The 24241-nt window shown below is 39.5% G+C and overlaps 1 protein-coding gene across 2 annotated transcripts in view; it reads left to right on the top strand.

The window, feature by feature from the left end:
• The window catches only part of Tgfbr3 (transforming growth factor beta receptor 3), a 209987-nt gene that overhangs the window by 133638 nt on the left and 52108 nt on the right, over positions 1–24241 (top strand). The window lies entirely within an intron of this gene.

The following is a 24241-nucleotide window of genomic DNA, read 5'->3' as shown; positions in this document are numbered from 1 at the left end:
TGAAATTAAAATTGAGTCTGTAGATTAAAGTATTAGTGTTTGCATTTGATAATTACATTTTTGTTATGTTAAGAGATGTCTTTCTTTTTAGGAAACATACTTCATGCGCTTAGGTGTTAAGGGGCAAAGGGCCCAATAGTTTAAAAAAATACAGAGAATAATAAAGTAAATGTAACAAGATGTTAAAAACTAATGAATCTAGGTAAAGAGGATACTAGAGTCCTTTGTACTATTCTTGCAACTTTGATGTAAGGTTTAGTTTCAAAGTGAAACATTTAAAAACTCAGGTACATTGATAAGGTAGGAGTCACTAAGAACTTGTAGCTTTTTCTGAGGAATGGAATTATTACTTATACATTAAAAATCAAAACAGTAATTTAGTTGTTGTCATTATTAGCACATTTATTTAGTACTTAGTACATTTGAGCAATTGCACTAAGAGCTCTAATACTTTATCCCATTGAATTCTCACAATAACCCCATGGTAAAGGTACATTTACTCCTTATTATAGTTGAGGAACTAAGACTTAGAAATTTAGTCACAAGCCATATCACATGGCTAATTGCTGGTAGAGCTGGATCTCAAACTCAGATAGGACCTATCCTAGAGGCTGTCATGCCACACGGGCTCTCTGCATACTTAATCATTGTCAATCTTCTGTAATTAAAATTATTTGTGATATTAAGATTTAGGGATATGATCATAAGTCCTGTGTGCATTTAGTCCTCATACTATAGAGCTGTACTGTCCAGTAATGTAGGAATTAGCTATGCATGACTATTAAAATTAAGTTTTAAAAATCTAGGCTAGCTGTAGTGGTGCATGCTTGTAATCCCAGAACTCTTGGGAGGCTGAGGCAGGAAGATTGCACGTTTGAGCCCAAAATGGGCAACTTAGTAACCTAGCGAAACCTTGTCTCAAAATAAAAAACAAAAAGAATGCTGAGGATATAGCTCAGTGTGAAGGCTCTGGGTTTAATCTCCAGTAATTCAAAACACAAGAAACAATTCCTATTACTTAAACAATTCCTGTTCCTCACTTTTCAGATGCTTAATAGGTGCATGAGGCTAGAGGCTACCACAGTGGGCAGATTATAGAGAGGTAATGGGCATTACCCATACTGGTTTGAATCCAAGCAATAATTGGACAAATTAATCTCTTTAAACCTGATTTTCCTCAGGTATAGTTTGGGAATAATAATACTTTCTGTACCATAGGGGTGTTGTGTTGATTAAATGAGATTACATAGAAAATGTTTAAGGCAGTACTTGCCTCTGATAAGTTCAGACATTATGTGCCATTACTGCTATTAGAGACAATAAAGAGTGGATGCAGGTGTTGAATTTACACCCGTAATTATAAAACACCAGCTTAGCTGGCCCACATTGAAAAAAGTTCCCACTTCTCTGGGCTATAGGTCCGGATGAACAATGTGGGCCACACATAGTTGTATTTACCACTTTCTGGATTCCTTCTTCAAGTCCATCACTCCATGGGTTTTAAGGAAAAATATCTTATTCCTAGTCATTATTTATTTGCTTTAATTTTGTTTAAGATCTGGAAAAACTGCTTGGCCATCAGTTTAAGACGCTAACAAAAAAGGAGACAGTTTTAGTAAACAATCTCACATTGACCCTATTTGGAGTTAATCCCATGTAAGGAGATTGAAGATCAAGTGATGAATCTAAAATTAACAACATGGGGAGACAGCAATGAGCGAAGTCAAAGATTTAAATTCCAGGACACCTGGACTCTGCTTTGTTGTCCAGCAGGTTTCCTTTAGGGAAATGACTTTCTGCCATCTGTACATTGCTTCATGGCCTGGAAGAGATGGTAGAACATCTGTTGTTCATTCAGGTTCTCAGATCAGGAGACAGGGAGGGATACAAGTTCTCTCACAAGCTGGGCAGCTCTCCCTAGGCACCTTCTTCCCTTCCTCTTGTGGCCTGAAAGGATTTCAGTGACTCCTCATCCACTTGAAAGCTTTTGGAGCAGAGGGGCAGTGATGGATAGAAAGCTAGGAATGTTTCTCCTACGGGATAGAAAACCAATAGTGTGTCCTGTGTATCCATTTGTTTTATTTAAGAGTTAGAGTTTGGGGATAAGGTAACTAAATTATTTTACAGTAAGTGTTTCTTCAAGCACTTCAAGTGGCCCGTGGAATCTTTGGAAGCTAAGGCTTAGTTGTTTCCACCACTCCCCTTTCCACTATTACCCAAGAGCTTAGAGTTGCTGAGGAGAGAAGATGCAGCTCTTGACTCTCAGTGCAAGATGCATGTGTCCTTGCTTGCCCCCTCATATGCTGCAGAAGGGTTCATACTACTACCTCAAAGCTGTCTTTACCCTTCAGGTAGAACCACAATATTTTGTTTATTTATTTGTAAAATTAATTTTATTGGTACATTTTAGATATACATAATGATAACAAACCACAATACTTTAACAATTATTTATTTTTATTTATTTATTTAATTCTTTTGGTACCAGGGATCGAACTCAGGACTTTGTGCTTGCCAGGCAGGCACGGAGCCACTGAGCTAAATCCCTGGCCCATCACTTATTTTTTTTTTAAAGTAAGGTGATGAGAAAAGTTTAAATAATAGTATCTGAGCTGGGGATTTAGCTTAGTGATTCCACTGCTTGCTTTGCAAGCACAAGGATCTGAGTTTGATCCCCGGTATCAAAAACAAAACAAAACAAAAAAACCAAATAAATAAATAGTAGTATCTACTCAGTTGTCAGGATGACGTTTTCATTTTGGTTGACATGTGTCCATTGTTATAACTGCCTGAATTTTAAAAAAGGAAAACTTTTGTAACTTGTTAGGAGGGCTTCAATAATATAACTAATTTTAATAATATAAAAATATTATACTTTAATACTAATCTAGGCATCTGTCTTTTTCTGTCAAATCGCTTTAGTCTTCTCATGATTCTTCAGCACAGGGAAGGGAAGGGAATGTGTCAGGCAAGGAGAAGGTAGGATTTAGTCTTCTACAAGTGCCTTTAATTTGACTGGTTGTTTTGATTACCTAGGAAATGGCAATAGGTTGAAGAGACTTCAGGCTGAGTTTTAAGTAATGTGTCTTTTTGAGTCACACACATGCACCTACATGATGAAGGTGTCACAGCCCTATAGTTTTCCCTTTTCAGGGTGTGTGAATGGTTCAGAAAATATTGAATAGGTTAGGGGTGTTCCTCAATGCAATCAGAACAAAAATAATCCTATACACTCCATGGGTCATGTTGAAATCACAAATAAAAATCTCTTAGAAGGATCATAGAGGCTTATTTTTATTTATACAACCATTTCCACCCTGGAGAAAAAGTAGAGTGACTCAGCTGTGTAATTGATGTCTGAACTTTCAACCTGAAAGGTTTGTTTTTACAAAAAAGCATTGAGAAGAGCCACAATATTAAATTGTCTTCTAAAAACATGCTATAGTTTATAAACATTTCTCTAAAGAAAAGACACAAATAGTCCAAAGCACATGAAAAGATGCTTAGTGTCATTAGTTAGTAGGGAAATACTAATCCAAACCACAATGTGCCACTTCACACTTGCTAGGCTATAATAAAAAAGACAGTCAAGTGTTGTCAAAAATGTAGAGAAATTGGAAGACTCATCATACATTGCTGGTGGGAATATAAACAGTTCTTTGGGGAAGAATAGCACAAAATACATATCCATTAAAAACTTGTCCACAACTGTCCAGTGTTCATAGTAGCCAAAAACTGGAAACAACTCAAATATCTATCAACCGATGAATGGAAAAAATAATGTTATATCCACACAATGGAATATTATTTGGCCAAAAAAGAAATGAAGTTCTGATACATAACACAACATGAATGAACCTTGAAAGCATGCTAAATAAAAGAAGCCATACACAAATAGGCTGTATTGTATGATTCTCTTTATATGAAATAACCAGAACTGGGAAAATCTATAGGGACAAAAAGTTCATGAGCCATTTCCAGGGACATGTGGAAGGGGAAAATGGGAATGACTACTAATAATGATAATGAGATTTCTTTTTGAGCTTGATAAAAAAGTTCAGGGTTACATAGTGGGAAGTATTACACAATTTAAGACTGTGTGAAAAATGTTGAATTGTACAGTTGAAAATGGTGATACTATGATATGTGAATTGTATCTTTAAAAGCTATTTTTTAAAAAGCACTTGCTCCAATTCTCTTTAAAAGTGCTTATACAAGGGTTGGGAGTGTAGGTCAATAGTAGAAAGCACTTGTCTAGCATGGGGGGAGGTCCTAGGTTCAATCCCCAGCAACGCCCCCCCCAAAGTGCTGGTGCAAAGCCAGCAAACTAGATAACAACAGTGATGATTTTGGTGCTGGGGATTGAAAGCAAGGCCTTGTGCAGGCCAAGCATGTGCTCTACCGCTGAGTTACACCTCTATCCCTGAACTAAATCTTTTTTTTTTTTTGGTACCGGGGATCGAACTCGAGTCCTTGCACTTGTGCAGCAGGTGCACGAAACCACTGAGCTAAATCCCCCGGCCCTCTGAACTAAATCTTAAAGTGTATTTTTTTTTCTTTATTTCATGCACCTATCTGATTTTTTTAAAAAAATCTTGGTTTATTCACATTCCTAACCTGAGTACTCTGTTCTGCAAGATCTATAGACTTAGAGCCTGGGGCAAACAGAAATCTTCAAGTTGAGACCCTAATGCTTGGCTTCTGATAACATAAAATGCCCAGTCCAGAAACCATCACCAGCCTATTTGTGTCAGAGTTAGCTGTTTTACATACCCATAAAGAAAAAAGGATATCTAAGATTAAGAAAGTCTCAAGAAATAAGAAGCTTTTTCCAACCTCATTCTACCTGCTATGTGAAGGGTGGAGTGTGGAAGGGTGGATGTTGATCTCTGAGGTGTGGCAACTAGAGTTGGCAAATAAAAATACTGATACCCAGTTAAAGTTGAATTTCAAATAAACACCAAATGATTTTCTTGCAATATTTTTTGATATACTTAAACTAAAAAGTTATTCATATGAAATTCAAATTTAACTGGTATCCTATGCTTTGTCTGACAACTCAGAGGGAACTCAGGTTTTTGTGTCTAATTGTCCCTGGCCTGGGTGTCAGGAGGCCTGAGTATTAGTCATGGGGCTCTACCACTAACTAGTCATACTTCTTTGGATAAAAATCACTAAACTACTTGGGCCTAAGTTTGCATCTCTGAAATGAGGGAGTTGTGATCTCTAAAGTTCTTCCTAACCTTTAAACTCTCTGATTCTTTGATAATACAACTGCTAGATATTATATCCCAATTTAATTGGAAACAGAAAACAGCAATATGAACATTGCCTTTTCAGCAAATCCAAGTAAATATCAAGGCAGGGCAGTTGAAATAAATGAGAGAAACCAAACTTTATGCTGTTGGCTTTGGATTAAAAGCAAATCAAAACTTAATCCTAATGAAAAATGTAAATTAATACTCAGAACATGCTTCGTATTTAAAATCCAGTTTTGCATTTCCAAGAATGGGGGCAGGGTGGGTGAAGAAGCTGTGCTTGCCAAAATCTAGTTTATTCCCTTTTCTTAAACTGGAGGAAAAAAAAAATCCACATATTTGGGCCTCTGCCACCAAACCACAGGCAGTTCTCTGGTCTGCACTGCAGTTTGGATGACTGACAAGGCTCAGTGAAAAACAAGTGCTATTTGTTTTCCTGTGCCTAGTATTTAACTGGAAATCAGAAGGCTAAATTTCCAATCAGTTGTTAAACAGCCCCAGATGTGAGCTTAGTGTTGTGCTAGGAAGGGACATGCACAGCCTGTACCACAGCGCATGTCTATCCGTTACCTTTCCATGATGCCAAGCAGTGTGTAACTGAGGGTTACAGTGTCCAAAAATGCCCTAAGAATAACTCAAACATTCAGCTTTGCTTGTAGAGGAGAGAACTTAAAAAAAATTCTGTTTTCTATTGTGTTGCATTTAAAAATCTGGAAATGATTTTTTCTCTTCTAATTTCCTCCTTTCCCTTCTTTGGCAGCCCCCTCCCACACTCATGTTTAGAAAAACCACAAGATAAGCATACCTGGGATGATGATTTATTCATCTACTTGTTCATTCATTTAAAACCCAGTGTTTGGGGCCTGCATAATTCTGAGAACTGAAATAGCTGTGAAGGATACAGGGAGAAATGGGATGAACTGCCTGCCCTTGGAGAGCTTCCTATTTATGTGGGAACACTGGTTAGGAAATTAGGGCTTGCTGTTTAGTGTGATAAGGGCCACTGTTGGATCCTGGAAATTAGAGAAAATGACAACTCTCCTCTTGCTTTTTTTTTTTTTGGTACCGGGGATCAAACTCGGGACCTTGTGCTTTCGAGGCAGGCAGCAGAACCACTGAGCTAAATCCCTGGCCCCCACAACTCTCCTCTTGCAAATGCAATTGAGGAGATTGATTCTGGGGAATAGCATGTGGCAGATGGGTCCAGGTGCTGAGCACAAGGGCAGCTTCCTACTCACCCAGAAATGTCACCCCTATATACTAGAAGCCTAGATAAACCATTTTAGGTTTTCCAGTGAGGTCTTTCCCCAAGTAAATTCTGTCTTGGAGGCAGATTAAATAACTAAATGATTCAAGATTGGTGATTCTTCTTTTAAACGTCTCTGGTGGAATGACTCATTGTGTCCTGTGGAATAGCCAAGTGGTTGTGTACCATGCATTTCCATCCAGGAGGCTGCTTATCTGTTGGTTTTGTGGCTTGTCCTTAAGAGCCTTAATTATATGGGGCTTGATCTTCTCAAGAGCTGGGGTCAGTCAACTACCATATTTCCTAGGAATGAGTTTCTAGTCCCTTGGTGGTGAGGGAACCCTTCCTAGATGTCACTGTGACAATTAGAACATTAGAGAGAGTCCAGTTTCATCTGGTAAAACTGGTCCAGAAAGGGTTTTCAGAGATTCCCTAGGATTTATGCTATTTGTTCGGTTAAGGCTGGTGAATATTGCCAGTGAGTGAGTGGCCTTGAGGCACTTGTGAGGTTTGCCCGGGTGTATTTTTTCCTGAGCAAGACATCCTGTCCTGGAGGGTTCATGTAAGTGTAGATTTTTCCTGGCTTTGGCTGGACATGTTGTGTCATGTCTGTGTGAAGGCATGGCCCCAGCTCTGTGAAGGCTTTGCTTTCATTCAACAAATTGAGGTTAAATAAACTCATTTTCATTGAAGAGTGAAAGTTGGTGTTTCTTTGTGTAGAGTCCCATGACATCCTTTGAGGCTTTATTGTCTAAGGCTGATCTGGTAATCTGATGCATCTGGCTTTCCCAAGCGTTGGGCAGTTGTATCAAATATTAGTCTCTAGTGCTGTGCCTAACATAGAGTTTGGTAGAAAAAGCGAGTGTTTTGTTGAGGGAGGTTGCAGAATGTTTTACTTTCATGTAGTAAGAGGGGAGGAAATCTGTCTCCTGGGAGGCTCTGGGAGTCTGAGGTGAAAGCTCTTGGCTGAGCCTTGGTCCTCTTGTAAATTGCAGACAGTGATGCCCTTTCTCAGTGTTCACACAGGTGGCCCTCACTGCCCATTTCAGAAAACAACTGCAAGACAACCCAGCTCTTTCCTAGGCACAAGTTGTCCTGTTTATTTGAAGCAACCTGGGTCTTGTACCTCAAGTTCTGTCGTCTTTCTGGCTTGGAAGCTATTTCTAATTTCTGTATGTGGTGAAGGAGTCCCTTTAGTCTTTATTACTTTTATGTCCTGGGTAGAGTTTATATCCCAAGATCTACTTGTTGTTCTTGGTTCCTAGTACTATACCTGTAGATGGCCTGATGCCTTTGTTGCAAATGTGGGCTCTTAATGCCACCGTGCCAGGGAGTCATCATTGGTCTGCCTCTGGCTCATCTGATTGGGGTGGTGAATGACAGTGTGATGCCTGGGCGTGGGCTGTGCTTATCCACGTACCACCTGTGGCTAAGTCCTCAGTGGTCATGATCTGTGTGCTCTCTACCCTTCCATCTTTATTGTGGAAAGCATAAGATTCTGTACCTTCTGTGTCATAGGTTGTAGGCTGATGTGCAGAGTCGCTATTTGAAGCTAACCTCGCTCTAGCCTTTGAAGATGGGGTTCATCTATCCATTTCTAGCAGTTTGGACAAGATAGCTATGGTCCCACCCCAGTGAATAAGTCATGGCCTGTCATTCCCAGGATCTGTCTGATGACTCATGATCTGTTGTGAGGACAAATACGCTTATAGGTATATATTTAACAAACATTTAATAGTGTATGGTGTGTGCTAGGCTTTCTGAACACATATGTTATTTAGTCTTTATAACATGCCTGTGAAATAGGTATTATTATTTTCATTTTAAGATGGAGAAACTGAGATAAAGAGGTTAACATGTGTACAGTCACACAGGTAGTAAGTGGTGGCTATACCCCAAGTAAATGCTTGAAATAGTGCCTGCCAGCTTAATAAATGCTAGCAACAATAGTATACTTTATAGAATGGTAAATGGCAACTTCAAGTCACACTGCCTGACTTGAGGGCCTAACTGTGATGTCATCTGTAACTCTGGTCTCCAGCATGGAGCCAGTAACAACTATCCCAAGAACAGGCTTTACAGTTTGAACCCTTAAAACCAAATGGGGACATGAGGCCAGATGGGCAAAGGTGTTGTTTCAGCAAAGCATGTTATAAATGACTTGTTTCAGTACTGAGATCTAGGTCATATCACTATTCCACTTGAATAAGGGTTTTAAAGCTATTCCTTTGACCCATTTCCCATTCCTGTGACTCCTGGTTGGACTATCTCTGGATAAGCTCCACCAGGCTACCTTGCTTAGTATCTGTATCTGTTCTTTGCCCTCTAGGAATCATTTCAGCATCACTGCTAGTTGTGTTCATTTCAATCTTCTTGGATTTGGCAGATCACTGTGGTCTTCTTCAGAGACTGTTAAATGTAGACTATAAAATGGGAGTGGGAATAAAGATGTGGCAAATAGAAAGACTCTGCCTTTGCTTGAGACTTAATTTTAAGAAGATTCAGGAGGGCTTTAATTAGTTGTTTGGGGCCAGAGACCCCATTTCTATTTCTCCCTCCTAAGGAAATACCCTTTAGAGCAGTGGTGGTGAAGCTGTGGCATGTGTGCTGCAGGGGGCTGCTTGTATCATTGAAAGCTCTTAAAGGTTTGCTGTCACTGCTTTAGATCCTTTTTTCCCAAACTGTTCTTGAGTCTGTGGTTACTCAGTGGTCCAGTATATGTAACTCCATTTTTCCTCAAGCTTGTACCAAGTATTTACAGAAATTGTATCAGGATTTTTCTAGAGAAAAGAACCAGTAGAGGAGATCTGTATCTACATCTATATGCCTGTCTGTCTGTATCTATCTATATCTATCGATTCATTCCAGTTAAATAATTTGCTTTTCGAACAGTCATTCCTTTCTTTCTGTCCCTTCTATTCTCTTTCTCCCCACTTGCACCAGAACAGTTCTTCAGGCTGTGGGGAAAGGGGGTTCAGAGAAAGAAATAACTCAACGCGTCACAAGAGGCAAAGAAGACAGCAGTGATTCCCTATTTTCTCTCTTGCTTTTTCCTTTTTGCTCCCTTCACAGGCTGTTTCTCTTCGACTCCCCAGTCTTGTAGGAAGTTTGGCTTCAGTTACTCAGATCTTTGCTGACCTGAGAGCAGGTTCCCTCCCCAAAGGGAGATGACCTTTTGCAGGCACATTCAGAGCCCCTCTCCCCTTGTGGAAAGAGTATAGTGTGGAATCCAAATACAGTTTGAATCTGTGCTCATCCCTTGCTATATAATCTGACACTTTACCTCATCACTCATAGCCCTAGCTTCTTTGTCAAATATAAAGATTCAGAATCTATGTAACATACACTTAGTAGGTGTTCAGCTTGAGGCTTTAGGATAATGTTCTCCCAGTATTCTATTAGTATGGAACCCGGGGTTGGCGGGCGGGCGGTGCTCCTGTCTGTCCTACAGTGATGTCTGAGTTTGGTAGCTGACTGCTCCCTGATGACAGAATAGAAAGAGCTATAATGAGAAAAAGTTCTTTCTTTTTTCAAGATCTTTTCTTTTGTCAGTCCTATTATCTGCCAATTCTGTGCCTAGGGTAGATCCTTTCTTTTCTTTGAGTCTCAGTTTCCTTGTTTGTAAAATGGAACTGATATCGTCAGCATCAATAAAGAATAGCTCTACAAAGAGCATTCTAGGATCCCATTTGGAGTCAAGTGCTTCTAAAATTGAGTTTAGGCTCTTGAGCCTGACTTGGTAGATTGGATGTAACTTAAAAATAAAATAAAGTAAAAGAAAAGAAAAGAATCCTTCCTAGTGAGGGTTTCCCCAGAAGCACATTGTAAAGCAAAAATAGATTGAGAAATGTGGCAAGTAAGAGTAACAATGCCAATATTTTATTTTATTTTTTTCCTGGAAAACACCCTTTAGATGGAAAATGCACTTTGAAATTTGGGGCATATTGTTCTAAACATCATGCTAACATTGGGAGATGTGGAAGGGTAAATTTAGGAGTCTGGGGAAATTATATTTTAAGGCTTAGGAGGATCCCTGTGTGGCCTGGGGCTCTACTTTGGAAAACTATTATAATACAGCTCATGCTTCATTAATTTGGTCATCTGTGGGGACTGAGTTCATTTTTCGGATGGAGTGAGATCTTTTGCTTCTCTTTGTGTGTGGACTTACATACATTGTCATTCTTGTAATGTTTCCATGGGAGATGAGAGCATTGCTTGTGTGCTGGCTCCTATTCAAGTCTGTACAGGCGCATGTTCAGCAGGCAGCATCTCAGAGCTTTCCTTGTGGACGTGTGTGAACATGCAGAGCAGGAGGAACACAGGGCAGTTTCAGTCTCTTAGTTCATCGCATTTCAGCCAAAACAAAATCAAAATTAGGATGATCATCATGAATATTTTAGGGAAAATTCGTAGTCCAGTATGCTTTAAACCAAAAGGAGTTCTGGTTTTGGGTACAAAATAAAAATACCCAAGAATTTAAAAACAGTTGCATGGATTTGTGTTTCCTGAATACATGATTGGCAGATACTATAATCATATGGCTCATGAATATGTAGCTTTGTAAATTACAAATATAGATTCATGGGCATGGAAGTTATTTCTTTAAGACAAATCTTTTAAACAAGAAAACATTAAGTCACAATGTATGTTAATAGAAAACATGTTTTGGATCACATTTTGTATCACGGAGTTTCGGAGGAAAAAGCCTCCCAGGAATTGGGTAGGGAGAGCATATGATTTTTCTCTTTCACATATAGGGTTCAGTCTTCATTTGGAAGTAAATAGGTCAGTGCTGTTTCAGTAAGTTTATTTTTGCTGGACTTTGTATGCACAGAATACATCAAAACATAATCTTAATACCATTCTTGTGGGAGCTGTTATGAGTGCTAGGAACAATCTGTAGATCCTACTTAAATAAAAACCCAGATTCTAGAGAAATGCTTATTCTCTTTACCACGAGTCTTTCCCCCCTGGAATTGAGCTAGTGAGCTCTTGGCATGGCAGGTGTTTCTGAAATAATATGTTTTTCTTTGCTTTGTTTGTCTTGTTTTGCTCTTCTTATTTGCCTAAGCAGGCAACTCTAGAAGAGAATTTTAAAATACAGGAATCAGATAAAGTGAAGAGAAATAGTAAAAGCTGGGTGTAGGGCAGGACAGAGGAGGGAGAGGGCTGATTCTCATTGTGCAAGTGTTGAATTTCCACCAATGCCAAAGTCATGGAAATGTGTGAAGTTGGGTGTGTGAATTAGAATTGGAGCTGCCCCAAGGGTCTGTAATGTGAATAGCAGGCACTCACCCAACTGATAACGCAAGCTCCAAATGGACCACAGCGAGTGTATGTGTGTGTGTGTGTGTGATATTCCTGGAACAACTTTTCCTCTGAGATCTCAGTGGGCTTTTAGCACAGGGAGCTTCTTCTCTTTCACAAGACCTACTTTTTTAAAAAATGTGTAAGAAGATGACTCCATCTGTGACATAGCTTTTCTCTCTCCCTCTTTGCTTTTTTCTACCAGTTCATGAGAGGAGTTGCTTGCTTGTTCTCCAGACAATCTCATTTAAGCTTTATAAAGATTATTTGGATTTTAAACAGTGTTTTTATTCATGGCATACAGCACTGTTCTTCAGGTATGCACGGGTGATAGGAAGGCAACTATTATACTATAGTTGCCTGGATTCTAGATTCCTACCCCCACCACCCTGGAACCTACATTTTAACTTATGTCTGTCTGTGATATATTGGTGTGAAGCTCACATTTAGGGAAGTATTGAGTTTGAGAAGTCTCCTTGACACTGATTTATGTTCTCAAATTCAACCAAAAAGCAGATGAATAGGTATCAGTTTATAACATGCTTTTTTCTCAGGGACATATAGGAGGAGGACCTAGAGTCATGATGTCTGATAACTACATATTGTATGTAATTTTAAGTCTTCTACTAGTGAATTTAAAAAGAAAAAACCCAATGTGGCAGTATGCACCTGTAATTCTAGCTATTCAGAAGGCTGAGGCAGGAAGATTACTTAAGAGCCCCCAAGTTCAAGACCAACTAGACCAATGTAATGAGACCCCATCTCAAAAACATATAATCAGTCAATGAAACATTAAGAAGATATTTGACTTTTTTCTTGTACTGTCTTCAAACTCTGGCATTTTACATTTATAACTCAGGTCAATTTAGCAACGTTCAAGTGCTTCGTGTAGCCAGTGGCAACTGTATTGGACAGTATAGATGAGTGGCAAAGATGGCTTTCTTGAAACCCCTGGCAGAAACATGATTGATCATGGTGCTTGTTTCCATTTTCCACTACTCCTGAATATGACCTCAAAATCCTCCTCAGTGTAGAACTTTAGGCAGGCACTGCCAACTACTTGGTCTTCACAATTCATTCTATTAAATAAGGAGTGTCTTTTTTGTAGTCAGCACTGTTCCGGGTGCTTTGGATATATCAGTGCATGAAGCAGATGTTGATTCTAGCCTCTGAAGGAGCTTCCATTCTAGTGGCAGGAGATGGGCAGCAAGGATAATAAATCAGTGTATTTGAGTAGACCTGGAGAAGGTGAGATGAAAATGAGGATGAGACTTAATGCTACCTGTGATCTAGCGAGGCTGGAATTGTCATCAGGATGATTCCCTGGGAGCACTGATTTTGGGGTAAGGGTCGAGGAGGTGTGAGGGTGAGCCTAGACCTAGATGAGGCCTTACAGAGTGGCACTTTCTGCAGCAGCGCTACCCTCTTCTCCCCACCAAGACGATAAGTGCTTAAAACGAAGCAGCTCAGTTCCAGGAAAATGTGTATCCATCAGTGAGGAGCTGTCCACTTCTCTCAGGCTCCTGAGATCAGCCTTGAGGCTTCTGTGGATCTACTTGGACTTCAAGAGTTAAACCTTAAAAACAGGTGTGGAAACAAAAGGGCTGGTTGCCTCTTTTAGGTTTTTTTCATGTACTTTTGGACGAGTTTGTTGAATGTGATCCAGAAAAAATAATAAACTTGGCTCTCATTGCCTAGCCGTAAGTTCTTGTAATAAAACTCCCAGCACTGGCAGATAGAGTAATGTTCTGCTCTTAAAAAAAAAAAAGTCTAGTAGCCATAACCAGAATTTAAAATACAAATGTTGTGCGTGGTTTAAATAGAGAAGAAGACTCAAGCAAGGGCTCAGGTGCATCCCAGCATCTCAGGATTTGTTAGACTGTAAAGTGCTTTATGGTTGCCCCTTCTGCAGACCTGTGCTAGGAATTGGAATCCTTGGAGCTCAAGGCTCCGTTCATTCCCACAGGAAGACATTTGTCATGTTAGAGCATGTCAGAGGATTGGGTTTTAATTAGCAAGCTGGAAGAAAGTTCAGTGGACTATGGGGGGGAGACAGGCAACTACTGGATATACTTTAATAGTTGGTTTTTTAGCTGGAGTTATTAGGTGAAAAATCAAATCATTAGCTTGAAAGCCTAGCCAAAAGCTCATTTCCTGGGCAGTGAGGGAAGCAAGGAGTTTGGATAATGGGAATGAAGAAATTATGGCCTATCCTTTCCTGTAAGTATCAGCCTTGAGCTTTCATTCAACAAGCAGTTATTGGGTCCCTACTTTGTGCCACGCATTGTGCCAGGCCAGGAGATTCCAAATGGACAAGGTTTCCTTGGCCCTCAGATGGTGGTCTTTGCTAAGCAAAGGCTGTAGGTATGCTGATAAATCAGAGAAATTCATGCGAGAGAGGGAATGGACTGGAGGCATGTATAGGACATGAGAGCAGCTCCAACCTGAGGAGAACAGGGAGCCTGGGTAGCTTTATAGAGAAAGAGATGCTTGGGGAAAAGAAAGAGCAGTTCATCAAATGAGCAAGGTGGGATAAAAGTGGTCCAGGCTGGGGGGCAGGATGTAAAAAGACCCAGGAGCGTATAGCAATGCAAAGTGTTCAGCAACTATGATTGGTTCCATATGGTGTGTGGTGGGTACATGAGAAAGGCAGAGACCCTCTCTGGCCACATGCCACATCCAGATACTTAGCTGCTCTTCTGCGTCATTGTATGTTTATATTTGAGAAAGATTGCCCAGCTGACAATGTGGAAAAGGGAGAGAGAGAGTGGGATTGGTTACTGTAGTAGTTTGGTTGAGCCAGAAGGGCCAGATATGGTGGGCAAAGACCCAGGAATAAGGGTCAGGATGGGAGATGGAATAAATAGCACTGGGAAGTTCCTGCCATTTTATCCACATAGAAAATCTGTATTCTTAACCTTTTATTGTTTAAACAGCTCCACACTCATTATGGTATAATAAGAAGAATGTATTTAGTCTCTGTCCCCATTTCCTGGCACACAGCTCTTAAAACCCTCAGCATCTCCAAAATGATATATGTATTTTTTTCCTATGTTAAGATGACTGGTAGCTGGGAGCTCCTGGATGCCCTTAGGATGGAGCCTGGTTGCCAGGTGAACCAATTATGTGATTTAGAGATTGAAATTTTCAGAGCATCAGCTACTTCTGGGGAGGGAAGTGGAGCAAGAGATCGACTTAATTGCCAGTGGCCAGTGATATGACTTAATCCTGCTTGCTTGAATTCTTCATAAAAATCCTGGAACTACAGGATGAGGTGTAGAGAGCTTCTGGGTGTGAATCTTTGGAGGTGCTGGGAGGTGCTGGTGAGGGCCGGGATACCCCATATCCTTTCCTTAATACCTTGTCACTAACATCTTTTCTCTCTTGCTGTTCCTGAAATGTTTCCTTTGTAGTAAGTATGTAAATATAAGCAAATTGTTTCTCTGAGTTCTGTGAGCCATTCTAGCAAATAAGTGAGCCTGAGGACAGTGGCAGGAACCTCTGATTTGTGGCCATTCAAAAGCACAGGTGACAGGCTAGTCTTGCCATTGGTGTGACATGTCTGTTTCAGTAGTCTTATAGGGCTGAACCCTTAACCTGTAGGATCTGATGCTATCTCTGGAGAGATAGTATCCGAGTTAAAGAGAATTGCATCACAGCAGCTAGTGTCCAATGTGTTGGAGATTGGTTGGTTGAAGGCTTCTTTCTCTAAGGGTTCCACGGATTTCTGTTGTGACCAGGAATCAGAAGTCTTGTATCAGGCATGAAGTGTTGAGAGTAGAGTGAGTATAGAGAAAAGAAGGTTGTGTGTTCTCTATATGCATGAAATTATTTCCCCTCTATTTCTTATGTATTTTGCTAATCTCTTTATATCCTATGTTTTTCCACAAACTTTAACCCAAGCCAGTCTTAAATAGGGGTTGCCACACTCCAGAGATGAAAGCTGAGTCTGGAGTTTTGACTGGAGAGTTGAGGGATGACAGGGACATGACATGTCTATTTCACCAGGACTCTTGGCAGATTCTGGCACGATGCCATTACAAAAATGTCCTTCTCTGGGGTTGCTTCATGGCTAGGTAACATTCCGGGACCTTGTTAAGAGTGTGGAGATCCCTGTGAGGCCCAGACTTCAGCCTTGTGTTGTTCAGTTTCTCAGGAATTTTGATGGATTATAGAAGGCAGCATGTGAAGTTTAATTATTTACAGATAACAAAATAAGGATTTTACATGGTCTCTACAGACTTGAAACACAGGTCTAAAGAATAATTGTAAAGACTATATTTATAGTGAAAGAATTACTGGTATAAGGAAAGGATCAAAGAGCCTTGCCATGCTAAAACAAAGACCTCTTGTTGCTACATTTTACTCAGTTCTTTGCTCCTTTGGCTCCCTTACTATAGTACATGTTTAAGGATAAATTAATAAATATGAGTTAATATGTGCATTCAGCTGGTGTGAAAGCTAAGTCTCTCTCTCTCTCTCTCTCTCTCTCTATATATATATATATATATTTTTTTTTTTTTTTTAATATTTTTACTGGGGATTGAACTTGGGACCTTGTGCTTGTGAGGCAGGCGACGGAATCACTGAGCTAAATCCCCGGCCCCTCTATATATTTATTATAAGGAATCAGCTCATGCAGATAGAGAGATTGGCAAGTCTCAGATCTGCAAAGCCAATGACCAGTTCCATCTGAAGGGCAGCAGGCTGCTATAGAACCAGGAGGAACTGATGTCTTGATGTGAGGTCCATCAGGCAGAAGAATTCTCTCTTGAGGAGGGCCAGGTTTTCATTCCATTCACTCTTTTAACTAGTTGGATGAGGGACTGGAGATTTAGCCCAGTGGTGCTGCACCTGCCTGGCAAGCACAAGGTCCTGAATTTGAGCCTCAGTACTGGAAAAATAAATAAATAAATAAATAAATAAATACACACACACATACATACATAACGTACATACATACAACAAATTAGTTGGATGAGCCCATCCATAGGGAAAGCAGTCTACTTTAATCAGTCTGCTGATTTAAATGTTAATTTCATCTAAAAAAATCCTTCAACAATAACAACAGTGCCCAGAATAATGTTCAATCAAATATGGTATCTGAGCAACTCATGGCCCAGTCAAGTTGTTGCCTAAAATTAACCATCACAGTGTATTTGTCACATGTCCACATTTGGGGATCCTGAATCAAACACCATGTTTTGGAGACTATGCTGGTGAATATCTGACAACCATGGTATCTAGGGAAGAGATGGAAAAGCTGAGAATGCTGCGCTAAAGAGTGAACACATGATAAAAGTCCAGTGACACCTTCAAATATTTGAAGAATTGTCTCATGGAAGAAGGAAAAAGGAATTCTTTAGCTTGGTAGGCATGACTCAGACTAGTGAATAGAAAGTGCATCTTGTGAATAGAAAAAACTGTCTTGGGGTCTCGTGAAGTCTTCTTTCTGTAAGGGCTCAACAGATGCCTGCTATGACTAGGAATCAGAAGTCTCCTGTTCTGGTGCTCTCTGGCCTTAAGAAGGCCATTAGCCTCTCTGAGATTTCTTCCTCTCTACTGTGGAAATTATAGTAGCCTGCCTCACAGGTCCTGAGGATCAAATGGAAATAACATCTGAATAATACCTTCTAAAACTCTGGAGGTGGGGGAGGCCTTTGCAGAGCCAGGAGAGCTGGCGGTCAGGAGCAGAGTGCTGACTAACCCCTTACCAAAGCAGGAAATTTCCACTGACCTGCAGTCAGGGACACCTCACCGCCTCTGGCAGCTTTGAGTTCTCATTGGAATGTGCCTGAGAAGTGCTGGTAATTCTGTTTCCAAATTCCTTAGCTCTGAGTGTATGAACCTTAGTGGTGCTGGCCAGGAGAAGACACACTCGGCAGGGTTAATGGTTCATGATGGGATTAGCCAGCTGGAGTTGAATAGGAGTTGTCCCTTCTTGAACAATCAGCCTCATCATGGTACCACTTTTTAATTCAGGGGACATTCTGAAGTTGTTCCTGATTGATTCTTTTGTTTACATTGTTCACTTTCTTGCTTTGGGAATGTACCAGTGTTATATATTGTTTTTTTTACTCTCAAAAAAATTGTGTTCTTTGTATAATGTATTTAAAACCTAGGATTATATTTTGTGGCTGTACCAAGAATGAGGACAGGAGCAGCAGAACACCCAAGGGTCCTTGCCAATGCAGCCAGAAGTGTCCTGGCAGGGCTACAAAGACCTTTGCACTGCTGTGGGTTTTTTTTTTTCCTCTTCAGTGACAGACTTAATAAAAATGCCGTTTTAAGGGTGGAAAACAATACTCCATGTGACAGGAACCCAAAAAAAAGCAGGAGTAGCTATCCTCTTGGCAGATCAAGTAGATTTCAAACCAACGCTGATTAAGAGAGATGAAGAAGGACACTACATCCTTGTAAAGGGGAGAATCCAAGAGGAAGAGATGACAATCATAAATATCTATGCACCAAACACTAGTGCACCCAACTATATAAAACAAATACTAATGGACATGAAAAGTCATATATGCACTAATACAATTATAGTATTGTAACACCCCACTGTCACAAATACATAGATCAACTAGACTAAAAATAAGTAATGAAATACTGGAACTCAATCGAACTCTTGAACAAATGAACTTCACAGATGTTTACAGAGTCTTCCACCCCACAAAATCAGAATACACATTCTTCTCAGCTGCACATGGGTCATTCTCCAAAATAGACCACATACTCACACACAGAACATGTTTAAGTAAGTGCAAAGGAATTGAAGTTATCCCCTGTATATTATCAGACTATAGTGCGATGAAATTGGAGATCCATAGCAAAAGAAACTCAAAAAATTTCATAAACATGTGGAAATTGAACAACACACTTCTGAATAACCAATGGGTCACAGAGGAAATTAAAGAAGAAATCAGACAGTTCCTTCAATTAAATGACAATGACAATACAACATATCGGAATCTATGGGACACAATGAAAACAGTCTTATGAGGGAAATTCATAGCAGTGAATATGCATATTAGGAAAACAAAATGAGCCCAATTAAACAACCTGATGCTGAACCTCAAGCTTCTAGAAAAAGAAGAGCAGGACAACCCCAAAGCTCATACAAGGGAGGAAATTATAAAGATCAGAGGAGAAATCAATGCAATGGAGACTAAGAGAACAATACAAAAAAATCAATGAAGCCAAGAGTTGGTTCTTTGAAAGAATCAACAAAATTGACAAACCCTTAGCCAACCTTGTCAGAAAAAGGAAAGAAAAGGCCCAAATCCATGCAATTAGGAATGAAAAGGGTGAAAGTACAACAGACCCAGCAGAAATCCAGAGGATCATCAATACCTGCTTCCAGAACCTATAAGCCAATAAGATGGACAACACAGAAGAAATGCACAGATTCCTAGATACATGTGAATTACCAAAGTTGAACGAAGAAGACATAAAAATTCTGAACAACCCAATATCAACCAATGAAATTGAAAATGTAATGAAAAACTTATCAACTAAGAAAAGCCCGGGCCCTGATGGGTTCACCACTGAATTCTACAAGGCATTTAGAGAGGAACTGCTGCCACTACTGTTTAAACTCTTCAATGAAATTGAAAGGGAAGCAATACTCCCAAATTCATTCCTGGAAGCAAGCATCACCTTGATCCCCAAAGCAGAGAAAGACCCAACTGAAAAAGACAACTATAGGCCAATCTCATTAATGAACATAGAGGCAAAAATCCTTAATAAGATAATGGCAAACAGAATGCAGAAGATCATCAAAAAGATCATACACCCTGATCAAGTGGGATTCATCCCAGGGATGCAGGGATGGTTCAATATATGAAAATCAATGTAATACACTATATCAATAGAGCCAAGGACAAAAACCATATGATTATCTCCATAGATGCAGAAAAAGCATTTGACAAAATCCAACATGCATTTATGATCAAAACCCTACACAAAATTGGAATAGATGGTCTCTACCTCAACCTGATAAAAGCCATCTATGAAAAACCAACAGCCAATATCATACTAAATGGTCAAAAACTGAAATCCTTCACACTAAAATCAGGAACAAGTCAAGGATGTCCATTATCACCACTCTTGTTCAATGTAGTTCTGGAAACATTAGCCATGGCAATTAGACAAGAGAAAGAAATAAAAGGAATAAAGATAGGTAATGAAGAAGTCAAATTGTCATTATTTGCAGATGATATGATACTCTATATAGAAGCCCCCAAGAACTCCACCAAAAGTCTTCTAGACTTAATAACCAAATTCAGTCAAGTAGCTGGTTACAAGGTCAACACACAAAAATCAATAGCTTTCCTCTACACCAATGACAGACTCACTGAGAGAGAAATAGGGCAAATAATTCCTTTCACAATAGCATCCCCAAAACGGAAATATCTAGGAATCAACCTAATGAAAGAAATCAAAGACCTCTTCTCTGAAAACTATGGCACTCTGAAAAGAGAGATTGAAGATGATATCAGAAAATGGACAGACATCCCCTGCTCCAGGGTAGGAAGGATTAATATAGTGAAAATGGCCATACTTCCAAAACTGCTATATAGATTTAATGCAATTCCAATTGAGATCCCAGCAGCATACTTCATAGACCTTGAGAAAACAATCCAAAAATTCATTTGGAACAAGAAGAGACCCAGAATAGCAAAAGCAATTCTAGGTAACAGAGACATGGCAGGGGGTATCACAATCCCCAACCTGCAACTCTACTACAAAGCTACTGTGATAAAAACAGCATGGTACTGGCAAAGAAACAGACTTGAGGACCAGTGGAACAGATTAGAAGATGCAGAAACAATGCCAGACACACTCAGCCATCTCATCTTCGATAAAGGAGCCAAACACCCTCATTGGAGGAAAGATAGCCTCTTTAATAAATGGTGGTGCTGGAAAAATTGGGCTTTAACTTGCCAAAGATTAAAACTAGACCTGTATCTCTCACCATGCACTAAACTAAAATCAAAATGGATTAAAGATCTAAATATTAAAATAGAAACTCTGAACCAGTTGGAAGAGAGGTTAGGTAGAACCCTTGAAGACATCGGTGTAGGAAAAGATTTTATGAACAAAACCTCAATTGCCCGTGAACTAGCACAATCAACAGATGGGATCTCTTCTTATTAAAAGGCTTCTGCACAGCAAGAGAAACCACCAGCAGTGTGAAGAGACAACCCAGAATGTGGGAAAAAATCTTCACCTGCTCTTCCTCAGACAAAGGTCTACTATCTCGAATCTATAAAGAACCTAAAAAGATCAGACCTCCCAAATTTAAAGACCCGATCCAAAAATGGGCATCTGAAATGAACAGACATTTCTCAGACAAAGAAGTAGAAATAGCAAATAAATAGATTAAAAAATGTTCAACATCACTGGTCATTCAAGAGATGCAAATGAAAACAATGCTGAGATTCCACTTCACTCCAGAAAGAATGGCTGCTATCATGAAATCAACCACTAACAAATGCTGGTGGGGCTGTGGGGAAAGAGAAACCCTGCTCCACTGCTGGTGGGAATGTAGACTGGTGGAAGCACTGTGGAAATCAGTATGGAGATACTTCAAACAACTAGGACTGGAAGTCCCATTTGACTCCGCTATTCCACTGCTGGGGATCTTCCCCAAAGAATTAAAAGAATCATACCACAGTGATATATGTGCACCCATGTTCATAGCAGTGCAGTTTTTATAGCTAAAACTTGGAAACAGCCCAAATGCCCACCAACTGGAGACTGGATAAAGAAAATGTGGTTTTTTAATAAAATGGATTACTACACAGCCATCAAAAGTGAGAAATTAGAGACATTTATAGCTAAGTGGATGCACATTGAGGGAATACTCTTAAGTGAAATAAATAGGACACTCATGTATAAATACCGAATAGTTTCTCTGGTGTGAGAAACTGAAAGTATATATAAGGACTAAATGTATAATAGGTAATGTGAAATAGGAAGAAAAGGGTCAAAGGGGAAGGAAGTGGGAGGACTAGGGGAAAGGATAGAAGGGAATGGGATTAATATGAGAAAATGGAAAACTAGGAACAAAATCTTTGTAAATAGGGAGGACTGTAGTGGTTGAAGGGAGGGCTGGGCAAGGATGAAAAATAAGAGCCAAGAGAGACTATGTAAAGGTGCAAATTTCCCATGATGAATGTCATTATATTGTATACCTAAAATGTACCAATGATTAGAATGAATAATTGATAATGTAAAATAGGAAGAAAAGGTCCAAAGAGGTAGGGATAGTGGGAGGGGCAGGGGAAAGGAAAGAAGGGAAAGGAAAAAATGATGAGAAATGGAAAAAATGGAAATAAAGTCTTTGTAAATAGGGAAGGGTGGAGGGGGTGAAGGGAGGGCTAGGAATGGGGAAAAATAAGAACCAAGGTGCGTTATGTAAAGGTACGATTCCCAATGAGAAATGTAATTGTGTTGTGTACCTACAATGTACCAATAAAAGAATTTAATACAAAAACATGCCTTTTTAGTACAAATGCTTTTCAGTGAAAAGATTTTTACAACCAGGCTAAGGTTAGAAGAACAGGTAAACATGGTTTGAGGCTCAGGGCTGGTGAATAGCTGCACTTTAGAGTATACTACGTTACATGTAGGTGGGCAGTTAATCTTATGTGGGAGGATGGCTTGCAAGCTTTTTCATGTTCAGGTGACATCAAAGCTAAACACTCCATACTGGTTTGCTTATAACTGGCACCAGAGCACTTAGAAATTGTTATTAGCACATTTGGTAGCACCTTGCAGTCCCTAATACATGGTAGGTTTACAGTAAATGGTAACTGTTGCTGAATAGGTGATACTCAGATTATAGATACCTAGTTCTGAGCTTCCCAAGAAAACAAGAAAGGCTTTCTTCTCCTTTTCAAAGTACTAACCAGCATGCTTGCTTTTTGGGGATTTAGTCTTGAAATCCAGCAGATGTTTGAGTAATAATACTTGGTCAATTTAGGGACCCGCCTCCCTAGTATGAGCTGCCAAAACATAGAGCAGGATTTCTTACTCTCTGCATTGTTGACATTTTGTATAATTCTTTGGGGTGTGTGTGTGTGTGTGTGTGTGTGTGTGGCCTGTGCATTGTAGGATGTTTACCTACATCTCTTCTAATCTATAGATGCCAATGGCACCTCATTCGCACCTCATTCCTTTTATGATAATCTTAAAAATACTTTTAGACATTGCCATATGTCTCCTGGAGGACAAAATTACCTTTGGTTAAACCATTTATGGTGAAGATTAAAATGTTTTTAATTTTTGCATGAAATTTGTATATATTACCTGGAAAAGTTCAAGGGGGAAGAATTCGAAGAGAACATATTTCATTATGTTCCACTGTTATGAGTGTTCCAAAAAATTTATCATTAGGTATTAAAAACCAGGCAGCTTCAAGGGGCCCTGCACTGGGCCTGGGCTACAGCAGTGCCTTTCACATTGTGGATCACACCATATTCATTAAGGGAGGCATTTTCAAATGAGGCTGAACATTGGAATCATCCAGAGAGCTTTAAAAAATTCTGATTCCTGAGCCTCACTCTAAAGGTTCTAACTGGTCTGGGATGTGCCCTGCACAGCAGGATATTTAGAAGCTCTTCAGGTGATTCCACTTTTCAGTTATTAGAATATCATGGGATCAATTCAGCGAAGGAATCATTTGCCAGCATTTTAAGAAGTATATGTGTATATATAATTCAATTGAGTGTTAACTCAGCACAATACCAGGGTAAGTACTATTTTGTACACATGTTAAGGTTGGAAATGCTGCTGTGAGTGCTAGAACCATTAGTAAAATCTCTTCCCTCAACTTGCTATTTTGGTCTGGCTATTATAACCCCATCAGAAACTTGTTTTTTGTTATGAATAAATAGTTAATATGAAATTTACTGTAAGGCATTTATAATATATATAACTACTTACTAACCTTTTTGCCCACATTTTGAGTTTTCAACTTGATATTGTTAAGGTCATTTATTTTATAAATACTAGCTAGTGGCATGCATATTTTCACAACAACTAAGTTTGATTATAGCACAGCAATGAGATGATTTTCCTTCTTTATAGGTGTTATTTATACACCATGATATGTTCAGTCAGCACTGCTATAAATACATGTAACAGTAATGTGGTATATACTTGTGTACATCATCCTCCAAGTTTTATCAGGGTCAGTTTAATAGTCTCTTCATTATCTGTGAGAATTTGGGAGTCTTACAAAATAAACTTAAACACGTTCGTCTCACTGCTATGAAATAGAGGAATGTAGTAGAAGATTGGCAACCTTTAGCCATTCTTTTTATCTCAGTACTCAGAAGAACTTGAAAGGACTCTTGCTGGGTCTCTGTCGTGGTGACTCTGTCAGCAGTTGCGGCAGCTGTGGAAGATCGCTCACTCTGAT

This window comes from Heterocephalus glaber, unplaced genomic scaffold, assembly GCF_053883595.1.
Source record: "Heterocephalus glaber isolate CG9 unplaced genomic scaffold, H.glaber_assembly_v1.0 deba00001442, whole genome shotgun sequence".
In the NCBI taxonomy this organism is placed as follows: Eukaryota; Metazoa; Chordata; class Mammalia; order Rodentia; family Bathyergidae; genus Heterocephalus; species Heterocephalus glaber.
This window is presented reverse-complemented; position numbering and strand designations above follow the sequence as displayed.